At 42.8% G+C, this 11,380-nt stretch overlaps 2 non-coding genes across 2 annotated transcripts; both read left to right on the top strand.

The window, feature by feature from the left end:
- Positions 1 to 9,628: 9,628 nt before the first annotated feature.
- Trnal-cag (transfer RNA leucine (anticodon CAG)) lies at positions 9,629 to 9,712 on the top strand. Its single transcript has one exon. It is a non-coding gene; the product is annotated as a tRNA-Leu (tRNA).
- A 1,221-nt stretch (positions 9,713 to 10,933) lies between these two features.
- Positions 10,934 to 11,017, top strand: Trnal-cag (transfer RNA leucine (anticodon CAG)). Its single transcript has one exon. It is a non-coding gene; the product is annotated as a tRNA-Leu (tRNA).
- The last annotated feature ends 363 nt before the right edge of the window (positions 11,018 to 11,380 follow it).

Raw genomic sequence — 11,380 nt, 5'->3', positions numbered from 1 at the left:
GTCTGAGGTCACGCTCCAAATATAAAGTGAGGTTCTTGTGGGTGTTTTTTCGCCCCCACCCCAAACTTATTAACGCCGATGTGTCTTCTCTCACCCAGAATAAAACAAATATAATACATCCAGTAAGAAAAAAACCCTATGTTTTCAACAGGAAAAGTTTATCTTCTAGACAATCTTAAGGACTGAAAGAAATTCTAAAGACAACCAGGTTCAGCGTATCGTGGTCAAATCCTCTGAAGATTTACGGACACTGGGTTTTAATAGACCCCCAGCGGAGTATTTCAGCTATATGAACCACGGCACCTGCACCATACACTTTGTACTCTGTGGGTGAAAAATGTGAGCATTTCATCGCTTTATGTTTGAAAGGTCTTTTGTGAGGGACCCCCTGTGACCGTATCGTGCCACTGATTCTCCTACAAGTTGGCACGTGTTCTCGCGTATAAATGAGTTCGTCTTTAATTTTATTTGTTTCAAAGGAGTTTTTTTTTTCTTTCGCATCTTTCTTTTTCTTATGTATATATATATATCTGATGTTTCGTTTTCCTTTTTGTCCTATTGTTTCTTTTTTGAGTGTGGGGGGGGGGGGGTAGTAGTGAAGGAGAGAGAGAGAGAGAGAGAGAGAGAGAGGCAGACAGACAGACAGACAGACAGACAGACAGACAGACAGACAGACAGACAGACAGACAGACAGACACACACACACACACACGGAGTGAAAGACATGGCTAATATATGGCTAATTTGTAACAAATTCACTGCTGCTATTGTATTTGTTGAGCACAATATTATGATGATACCAAAATCTCTGCTGAAGTTTGAGACTTAAACTAAATAAGCAAAAGCACAATGCGTGATTTTGACAAATTGTTTAAATACTTCTCCACCATAGAACATCCGATTTTATTCAAAACCCACAAATACTTTCTTTCACCTCTGGATAACAGAGCCGTTCACCGACGATAAAGGGTCACTGGCTGAATGCGAACATTACATTTTTATTGCTTCAGTCAAGGTCATTTATTTTCGGGGTGGCCAAGGGTAGACTACAGACGAGACAAAGTCGATGATTATACCCGTACCCGGAATGAATATAGAATAGCTAAACCAGGACTCCGGGTACGCTGACTGAAAGAGCCCTCTTTTGTTCCCGGATTGTTCATAAAATAAAATTTACGAGATCGCTTCACACCAAGGTGTCCATGGGTTGCATTCCGTAGGAAGCAAGCTATAGGTACATGTAATTGAATGTAGAGGTATGCAGCCAGAAAGAAAAGTAAGTGATTGTAAGTGTGTGTGTTATGTGTGTTGATTTGTGTGTATGACTGTGTGTGTGTGAGTGCGTTTCTCTGTGTGTGTATGCGTGTGTGAGCGCACGAAATCGACTTACTGCAAAGACAAACAATTCAGACAATCTTTTTTTTTTTAAGAGCTCTATACCTTCCTTCAAGAACTTGATTCCAGAGAGAGAGAGAGAGAGAGAGAGAGAGAGAGAGAGAGAGAGAGAGAGAGAGAGAGAGAGAGAGAGAGACAGACAGACAGACCGACAGACAGACAGAGAGAGAGACACACACACAGAGACGCAGACACCTCAAGCTTGGGTTCCCAATGTACCCCCTGAGGAGAGAACATCCACAACAACAACAACAAGAACAAAGTAATGCTAACAAACACACACACATGCACACACAAAACACCACCAAAACAAACAAAACAATCCCAAACCACAACAACAAAGGTCGACCCGCAGTCGTTGCGGTGACATTACTCCAAAGCCCATGTCCGTCGGACATTCTTGCAAGAGGCTAACGAGTTTGTGAAACAGGTAGCTCCGTTATGTTAACAGGCCTTCCTCTTTATCACCCGTCACTGTTAACATGACGAAGGAATCCAGCGCTATGTCATTGCCGACACAAGTCATCTAGTGGCCGTCATACTACTGCCCAAATGATAAGGCTGCCTACAAGGAAGACAAAATAACAACCTACAACCCGCGTGGTTCACCCTGTAGTGACAACACGTCTCTTACAGCGTTGCTGTGAGTGTGTTTAACTTGATTCTTTACTCGAAACAACAGGCCCACTCGCCGACCACCCGCCTCTTTTCTGCAAATACACTATACTTATCATAGTACGTAGTAAAACAGCGTTGCAGTATACTATCTGTGAGTATCGTGCCTTCTAATTATTGGCCATACCATATAGATGATATACTTACACGACGCGAAAATCCAATGCAGCATCATGGTAAAACTCCTTTGCATGTTATTTTCTCTCAGTATAGGACGGTCCTCCAGCAAAACATTCACCACCGGAATGGTCTTTTCGCCACCGAATCATCACCGAAGCGCACATGTTAAACCATCCCGCGGGGAAGCGGATCGTTTAGTGTCTGACGTGACGAGGCCACGGCCGCAATAAAAGCTCCTTAAAAATCTCAGGTCTTGCCTCCAGGTACGCTGAATGCGATAAATACAGCTGATGAAAACGTCTACATTATACAAGAGTTTGCTGACTCGATCATTTGAGTGTTCAACACTAAACCACACCAAAAGCTTCAGTGACAACACCCGGCCCTGGACTCGATGTCAAATGGTATCGTCCACTTTGTGTCACCGGCAACAGAAGTCAGTATCCAGCCGTTCACGCTCGGATGGTAGAATCAGAGCAAGATCTGACCATCTTAAGAGCGCTTTCGTCCTTGATCAATGTCTACCGAGTAATCTGAATCGGCACTTTCTGTTAACTGTAAGTTGAAGGTATCAAATTACTCTGTGATCAGTTATGGCTCACAGACTTCAGTTATTGTATGTGACACGAGGAGCATTGAATCGGAAACTTCAGTCCTAATAAGCCGAGTTCTTAGAGTGGAATAATCTGCAGGAATCACTGACAGGAAAAAGTACGATGAGTGCTGCCGTTACTGTTGTGCACCGACACTCAAAACTGACCAGCTCATAATCAGCTTTACGTCAGCCATATCAAGATCGACGTCTGCTTGAGAAACCTGGTGTCCACTCGACACATCACACAGATGTCGATATCTACTTGACACATCGGCACTCATTTGTGATAAAACTAGCATCCCCTTGATACTTGAATCTGCCACCCGCTTGATGAACTATAGCACCCACTCGATGAACTGGCATCCACTTCAAACCCAGTGTCCACTACTTGCGGGAGCGATGTCACTGAGTCAAGCAAGGTGGACAGTAGCGGTCAGCGTGCCTTGCAGCTTAGTGGCCCCTTGCTCCGCTATCATTCGGTCAACCGATAATGTCCAGTTGTCCACTGTCTCCAGACATTCCAACGGCCACTCTGATTGATAGCCGGTGGTCAGCCCCGGCGTGTTGCCGTTCAAACCCTGACCGGGCCGAGCGGCCACACAAACACCTCGCTCACACATTCACACAACACAGGGAAAACCCTCCTCACTCAGTCCAGTCCCTGTCCTTCTCTTCTGCTTGTCCTGCGACTTGACATAGCCAGGTGGAAAAATTAGACAGCTCAAGTTTTTGACTCGGTGTGTGTCTGTCTGTGTGTGGCTGTGCCCCTGTCCCTCCAAGCAAAGATTCTGCAGTCTTTCAGTGCTTCAAGCACCACCGACTGAGCCGGCATTTCCTTGAGTTGTTGCCCTTGCGGAGAGGAGTGTGCCGTGTTCGCATTTCTATTGCAAGCAAAATATTTCCCCAGCTTTCCCCCCGTCCTCTTTCTAGACCTAGCAAGGTTCTTCCTACCCCCAACTGCGATATCTTACGAGATGTTCTCCTTTCGCCAACCATTGCGACCCCCCCCCCTCCACCACCTTCCCTGTCTGTGCCCCAATGCTATTCTAACGGTGACAGTGAAGGCGACATTCCGGAGGAGGTAAAGAGCGCGTGGAGGGGGCTGGGGGTTTACCGGGTAAACTTGGCCACGTGACTCACACAGGACACTGTCACCTCGGCAAAGGTTGGGGCACAGGCGCTGGGTACACCAAAAGTAGCACCACTTTTCAGCAACAAGTTGGAGAAAAACGCGCCAGACACACTAACAGTGGCACCACTTTTCAGCAGCGAGTTGGAGAAAAAAGGCACCAAACACTCCAACAGCGACACCACTTTTCACCAAAAAGTTGGAGAAAAGGGCTCCAGACACACTAAAAGGGGCACCACTTTTCACCAAAAACTTGTATAAAAAGGCGCCAGACACACCAAAGAGTAGCATCACTTTTCAGCAATAAGTTGGAGAAAAAGTATCTAGACACACCAAAAGTTGCTTTGCTTTTCATCAAAACGGTGAAGAAAAAGTGTCTAGACACACCAAAAGTGGCATCACTTTTCAACAAAAAGTTGGAGAAAGTAGCATTTTTGAATAAAAACTGCAGCTCAGACTGTCACACGGAATGTACGTGAAGCTTTTCTTCTGTCTTCAACGGCATTGTTGGTGCTCAGTTTCAGCTCTGTTCACACATCGGTCACCAATACTGGCAATAGCAACACGCTGGAAAAAGAAGCTTCTTTCTGTGTGCCTGGCGCCTGTTTTCGGACAAGACGGGATCATTGACAAGTGCATGCCTTGGTACAAAAATGGGGTTCAAAGCTATTGTTTCTTTCTGTTTTTGTGGTTGACTTTTTGTTTTGCTTCTATTCAAAGGGGAACACACATGATCGTGAAAAAAAAAGAATTCTAAACTCGTGGGCGACTTCGCCTGTCTTTTCAACAACAACAAAAACAAACAAAAAACAAAAAAGGCAGAGATTAAAGCTAAAACGTACGTTGTTTAGTTATTGAAAGCATTCTGCACATTTGTGACCAATAAGACTCACTTATGACAGGGATATACCTTAGCATTAAAAGGTATACTAAATAATAATAATAATAAGTACAGGGAAAAATCGCTGTCGAAAAACGTTCTGGTTCGGCTGTGTAGCTTATAATTACATGCGATTTCATTTACTGAACTCATGCGCGAACGTACCTGCTAAAGCAAATCTTACGTTGGCCCCGTTACAAATAAATGTATCCGTTGCAAAACTTCTGAATGTAACATGTTGTAAGCCGACGGTCGCATTTACGCCGCAACTCCGTCTGAATCCGAATACTCTTGTTATTTTCTTGTTTAATATCTTTAATCCGTATTTTATAGTGTATTTCAGTGGTACAATTATTTTTCTATACTTTTGTTTTCTTCTTGAATGCCAGAAACAAAAGTACTTAAAATGACAAACTAAAGTATGCTGATGATTTCCATTTCATCGCTTCACAAAATCTGCAGTCACATCAATTGGACTTGAAAATCCCAGGCAAAGTTAAAATCAAATACGTGTCGTTTGACTTCCTCGTCTAGCAAGATGGTTTGCGTGTTTGGCTTAATGTTTAAAGCGCCATCAAGCCCTGAGTCAAAGCTAAAAGGCAATGTGGACGGTGTCAATATTTGATGGTACACAGGGACACACACACTCGGTCGTAGGAAATCTGGCCTGGCAACGCTGACTAGCGTGTCAAAGAGAAGGACAACATCACGACAGACACTGAAATAAAACCCTCAGTTGATTGTGGTTAGATACTGGACGATGTTGTCAATAAGTTTCTTTTGGCATTACGAAGAAATCCAACAGATAGACCGCTGACATTCCAAAATTCAGAATAAACCCCCCAGAATTGTAGGTGATTGGTCATTACGAAGAGTTTTACATCTGGATGATTCTCTCTGTCAAGAAATGAGAATTAAAAAATCCACAGATGCTGACAAAGAAAAACAAGACTTAAGCATTAGTTTGGGCTTAGGCTTTAGTAAACACATAAATGACAAAAAAAACATGACTGCAAACACGAAGAAGGGGAACCTGCGCTTTTCGGGACGAAAAAAATAATGAAAGAAACCATCATGGATCCATCCAGAACATTCAACACTGGCTACTTCGACCATTCCCTTCAACGCCGGACATTCACTCCCTCGTCGATTCCCCGTGGGTTAGCCGAGACCAGTAATGGCAGCCTTTTGTCCCAAACCCTGTTGCACGTGGTCAATACGCTGGGAGCGAGGTCAAGTAAGGTCAAGGCCAACAACGACTGAACGTTCAATGCAACACTGACATCAGCGCCAATTTCTGAGAGTGTCCGGTCATTGGCCACTCGGCCTCATGGGCTGAGGTGCACGAAGCGAAACTGGGTGCCACCCAACTTTGTGGGAGCCTTCCTCCTGCCTGCGTAGATGGAGAAAAGGTTGATCAATTTCAACCAATCAGACCCCGCGGTTGGCTCCCACAAAGTTGGGTAGCACCCAGTTTCGCTTCGTGCACCTCAGGCCGCCTGTCTTCCGGCCGGGCGGTGGTCACTGCAGATGCGGCTAGACTGCTCAGCTTCTGGTTCATTTCACCCCGAGTTGGCTGATCGATAGTGGTCGGCCTTCTCTGCTGTGGGGTTTGACGTTAATTATTCTGTCCAGAGGTTGTCCAAATGTCTGGGTTGCGTGAAGCGGCGAACCACAAAGTTTGACTTAGCTGCGTATGCATGCACGGTGGACCGAGCTTAGTTCTCTTGGCCGCTGATCGATCACCAAGGAGCACAGCCGAGTGAATTATTTAGTATAACCCAGCTGGTAAACCATTTCCTAAGCCTGCGTAGATGGAGAAAAGGTTTGTGAAATCACCGGAACACTTCACACAATACAGTGTCCTGCGTACTGACCTTGAGTAGGGTGACGTTTGATCAGCATAATCATTGCAGAAGACAATGACCTCAGTAACAAATTAAAAGTTCACATAAACCATTTAAAATCTAAGTGTTCAGAAAAGCGTGTTAAAATGATTTGTTTCGGTCTCAATCCGCCGCTCTCCACTTCTCTCTTTCTCCGTGAAAAGAACAAAAGCAACAAACGACAAAACTTATTGTATCATATAGATTCCCTATCAAATCTGGTTGTTGGATTGTTTGAACCGATTTAAGCAAATCAATATAATCATCACAAGGTCTTGCACCATTCTCAACACTGGAAAAAACATTGACACTGATAAGATCACAACAGCGTGTGGGTATAATCACAAGCTATCACGTCACAGACACTGTCACAGACAACTATCCAACCAAAAAGCCGAAATTGCACGTGCAGCACGCAATGTTCGACCTTTTCGCCACGTGCATCGTGGAAGGCAAGACAAAATCGATCGCTGCAGATGATTACTCGTACCGTGATGGTTGGTGATTGTCTCGGATAGTTTTTCTCCACTTCCAGTCCCGTCTCCACCCTTCATACCCTTGTTTGATTGAGTAGTCTTTGTTCCCCGAAACTTGACACTGTTTTTTTGGGCTGGTATACTGCAGGAAAACGAATCCCCACCTCACTTGTGGTTAAAAAAAAAAAGAGCTAACAAGTACGGCGCTATGAAGTATACTTAATGTAAAGACCCCCCCCCCCCCTCAATCTTTTTATTTAAACTAACACGCACATGCACGCACTATATTTAGACGCAGGAACACACACGCAGGATCTCTCTCTCTCTCTCTCTCTCTCTCTCTCTCTCTCTCTCTCTCTCTCTCTCTCTCTCTCTCTCTCTCTCTCTCAGCTTTGGTCTTTGTGGTCTTGCAGTATGTAATTCATCTGTGTATCCTATGCCCATTCCGCCCTTACTCAAATCCAAAAACAGCAACAGCTGTAGTCATACGCCGAAAAACACATACATTAGCAAAACTACAATAAAAGCAAATGCAGGAACACCACTATAAGCTTCTAGCTTGTTGCTGTTTCTGTGAACTTTGTATACATGTCATGATTGTAACCCTTGTTAAAATGAACTTATGTTTAAACCAAATACATAAGCTAACCCCAAACATTGCCTTTTTCGATAGAGAAAAAACAAACAATAAATAAAACATTAGCTCGACCCAAATATCGCGGATTTTGATCTCCATGAATCATTGAGCATGAATGAAGACTTGTCATGTGGGCGTCAGGACAGGAACTTACATTTCACGTATACCTGTCATTTTTCGCTGCCGGGGGCCAAATAAACGAATTCCGCATAAATCCTAGTTCAAAGTTCCGCTTGGCTGGATAAATGCATAAGATACACACACACACACACACACACACACACACACACACACACACACACACACACACACACACACACAAACACACACACACAAGATAACACCATACAAAAAGAAGCAACAAACATCAACAACAACAAATCGACAAGTTACTAAAAACCCTGCGCGAAAAAAAACCTCTGCATCGTAAATACAACGTTTTTGCTCAAAGAAGGAAGAGAAGAATAAGAATGCCATGTCATTTCCCCTAACTCTTCCTTTCCCCTACGATCCCTCGCTAACTCTTGTCCACCTCTACTCCCCCCTGCCACAACAACAGAAAAATCCAAGAAAAATCCCCAGCACCAACAACAGCGACGTCATCAATAAAACCCAAAATGTATCACATGAAAAAACCTCCATCTCCAAATTTCTCTGCGATCAACTGAGCATCGGGTGTGAGTGAATAGAATATAGAATATAGAATAGAATAATGTTTATTGTCATGAACCAGTAAAGTTATTGACACAACAAACAACAAATAATGCATTATACAATGCTAAAACAACCCGTAACAAATTTGCCAAGACGAACTTGAACTTCGTCTTCTAAGAATGAGTGTGTGTGTGTGTGTGTGTGTGTGTGTGTGTGTGTGTGTGGGGGGGGGGGGTGTTAAGAAACAGGTCTACATATTTTAATGCATGAGCAAATAAATGCCAAAAACTGAAAAAGACCCAGCATGGACAGATCAAACAAACGAGATGGAACGAGTTCGGAGGTATGCAGACACTTATATAAATCAGAGTGTAGGTGTGTGAAACTAGTTTTCCCTTTCGTTCCCCAGAGCGTGGGAAAGGTTTCACGTTCATACCTTGAAAGATTATCGGGGTTTTTTTTTTCGTTTTAATTTTTTTTTAAAGTTATTTCAAGTGTGTACTATTAGTACGCAAGAAAGCACGAATGATAAACAGCTATTCTACGGATATCGTTTCTCTCTCCATTTAATGAAAGATAAGAAAGATTAAAATGTGCTGAGCAAATTTACTTATGTAAATATAGGGCGCGTTTTTGCAAATATATGTACACACAACCCATAGCAATGAATCAATGAAAAACATCGACGAGTGCACTTTAAGCTGTATAATTGTTCTCCTGATTAGTAAACATAAACCTCTCCATGGAAACGACGGGTATGATTGAATGAATGGATTTCTCGGATGGATGAACGAGCAAATGTATGAATCAATGAATGAAGAAGACTGAGGTTGCTCTATCGTATCACAAGTATACGCGAAGAGACAGATCGATCAGTCACTTCAGTAAACCAAATGAATTAACGAATGAATGAATGCCGGGATGAATGAATGAACTCAGTAGGTGTACTTTTTTCATTCTCAATGGCTTTCTCAGTATGATATCAGCACAGGTATACATCATAATGCTTTACAGATGTGGGCCAATACTGTACCGCGTGAACCTTACAAGCACTGAGGTAAGCAATCATCCACATTATCCGTGTATTTTATTGGACAACCTGACACACATACACGTTATCTGCAGCGGCACAGGTAAGCGTTCACCAAACTGTTTGATATTTTGGTAGGTCTCTTCCAGCTGTCAGGATGGCCGAGCGGTCCAAGGCGCTGCGTTCAGGTCGCAGTCTGGTTCTCCAGGCGTGGGTTCGAATCCCACTTCTGACAACCTTTTTTTTTATTCTCGCTTTTGTGTGTGTGTTATTTTCTCCTCTGAAAATGTTTTCGTCTACTTCTTGAGCTTATGCTTTTGCCACGCACACTAAAAAAGAATAAAAACGCATACCTCTTTTTTTACATTTAGTCAAGTTTTGACTAAATGCTTTAACATAGAGGGGGAATCAAGAAGAGGGTCGTGGTGTATGTGTGTGTGTGTCTGTGCGCGTGTGTGTGTAGAGCGATTCAGACTAAACTACTGGACCGATCTTTATGAAATTTTACATGAGAGTTCCTGGGTATGAAATCCCCAGATAATGTTTTTCATTTTTTCGATAAATGTTTTTTATGACGTCATATCCGGCTTTTTGTAAAAGTTGAGGCGGCACTGTCACACCTTCATTTTTCAATCAAATTGTGAAATTTTGGCCAAGCAATCTTCGACAAAGGCCAGACTTCGGTATTGCATTTCAGCATGGAGGCTTAAAAATTAATTAATGACTTTGGTCATTAAATATCTGAAAATTGTAATTAAAATTTTTCTTTTTATAAAACGATCCAAAATTACTTTTATTTTATTCTTCATCATGTTCTGATTCCAAAAACATATAAATATGTTATATTCGGATTAAAAACAAGCTCTGAAAATTAAAAATATAAAAATTATGATTAAAATTAAATTTCCGAAATCGTTTTAAAAACAATGTCATCTTATTCCTTGTTTGTTCTTGATTCCAAAAACATATAGATATGATATGTTTGGATTAAAAACACGCTCAGAAAGTTAAAACGAAGAGAGGTACAGTAAAGCGTGCTATGCAGCACAGCGCAACCGCTACCGTGCTGAACAGGCTCGTCACTTTCACTGCCTTTTGCACTAGCGGCGGACTACGGTCATTGTGAAAAGATGCAGTGCGTTCAGTTTCATTCTGTGAGTTCCACAGCTTGACTAAATGTAGTAATTTCGCCTTACGCGACTTGTTTTTCTCTTACTGAGTTACTCTCATGGTATCAAATGAAAACAACGGTTTAGGAACTAACTTACAACAGATAGAAGACAAGAAAGGAAGGAAGAAATGGAGAAAATTAAAAAACACACACACACACACACACATACACATCAATAATGCAAGTAAGCAAAAGCGTGAGGGAGTCAAAATCTATTACTGGGAGAGCGGCAAAGGTTTTAGCGTTCACCAAACTGTTCGGTATTTTGGTGCGTGTCTTACAGCTGTCAGGATGGCCGAGCGGTCCAAGGCGCTGCGTTCAGGTCGCAGTCTGGTTCTCCAGGCGTGGGTTCGAATCCCACTTCTGACAACTTTTTTTTATTCTCGCTTTTGTTTGTGTGTGTGTGTGGCAAAAGCATAGGCTCAAGAGGTATGCATTTTTGTGTGTGTGTATGTGTGTGTGTGTGTGGCAAAAGCATAGGCTCAAGAAGTAGACGAAAGCATTTTCAGAGGAGAAAATCACACACACACACACTCACACCAATAATGCGAGTAAGCAAAAGCGTGAGGGAGTCAAAATCTATTACTGGGAGAGCGGCACAGGTATAAGCGTTCACTAAACTGTTCGATGTTTTGGCTGATTTGTTCAGCTGTCAGGATGGCCGAGCGGTCCAAGGCGCTGCGTTCTTCTTCTTCTTCTTCTTCGTTCATGGGCTTAGACTCCCACGTTCAC

This window comes from Littorina saxatilis, linkage group LG1, assembly GCF_037325665.1.
Source record: "Littorina saxatilis isolate snail1 linkage group LG1, US_GU_Lsax_2.0, whole genome shotgun sequence".
Classification (NCBI taxonomy): Eukaryota; Metazoa; Mollusca; class Gastropoda; order Littorinimorpha; family Littorinidae; genus Littorina; species Littorina saxatilis.
Note: the sequence above shows the minus strand (reverse complement) of the source record. Positions and strands in the feature narration are given on the sequence as shown.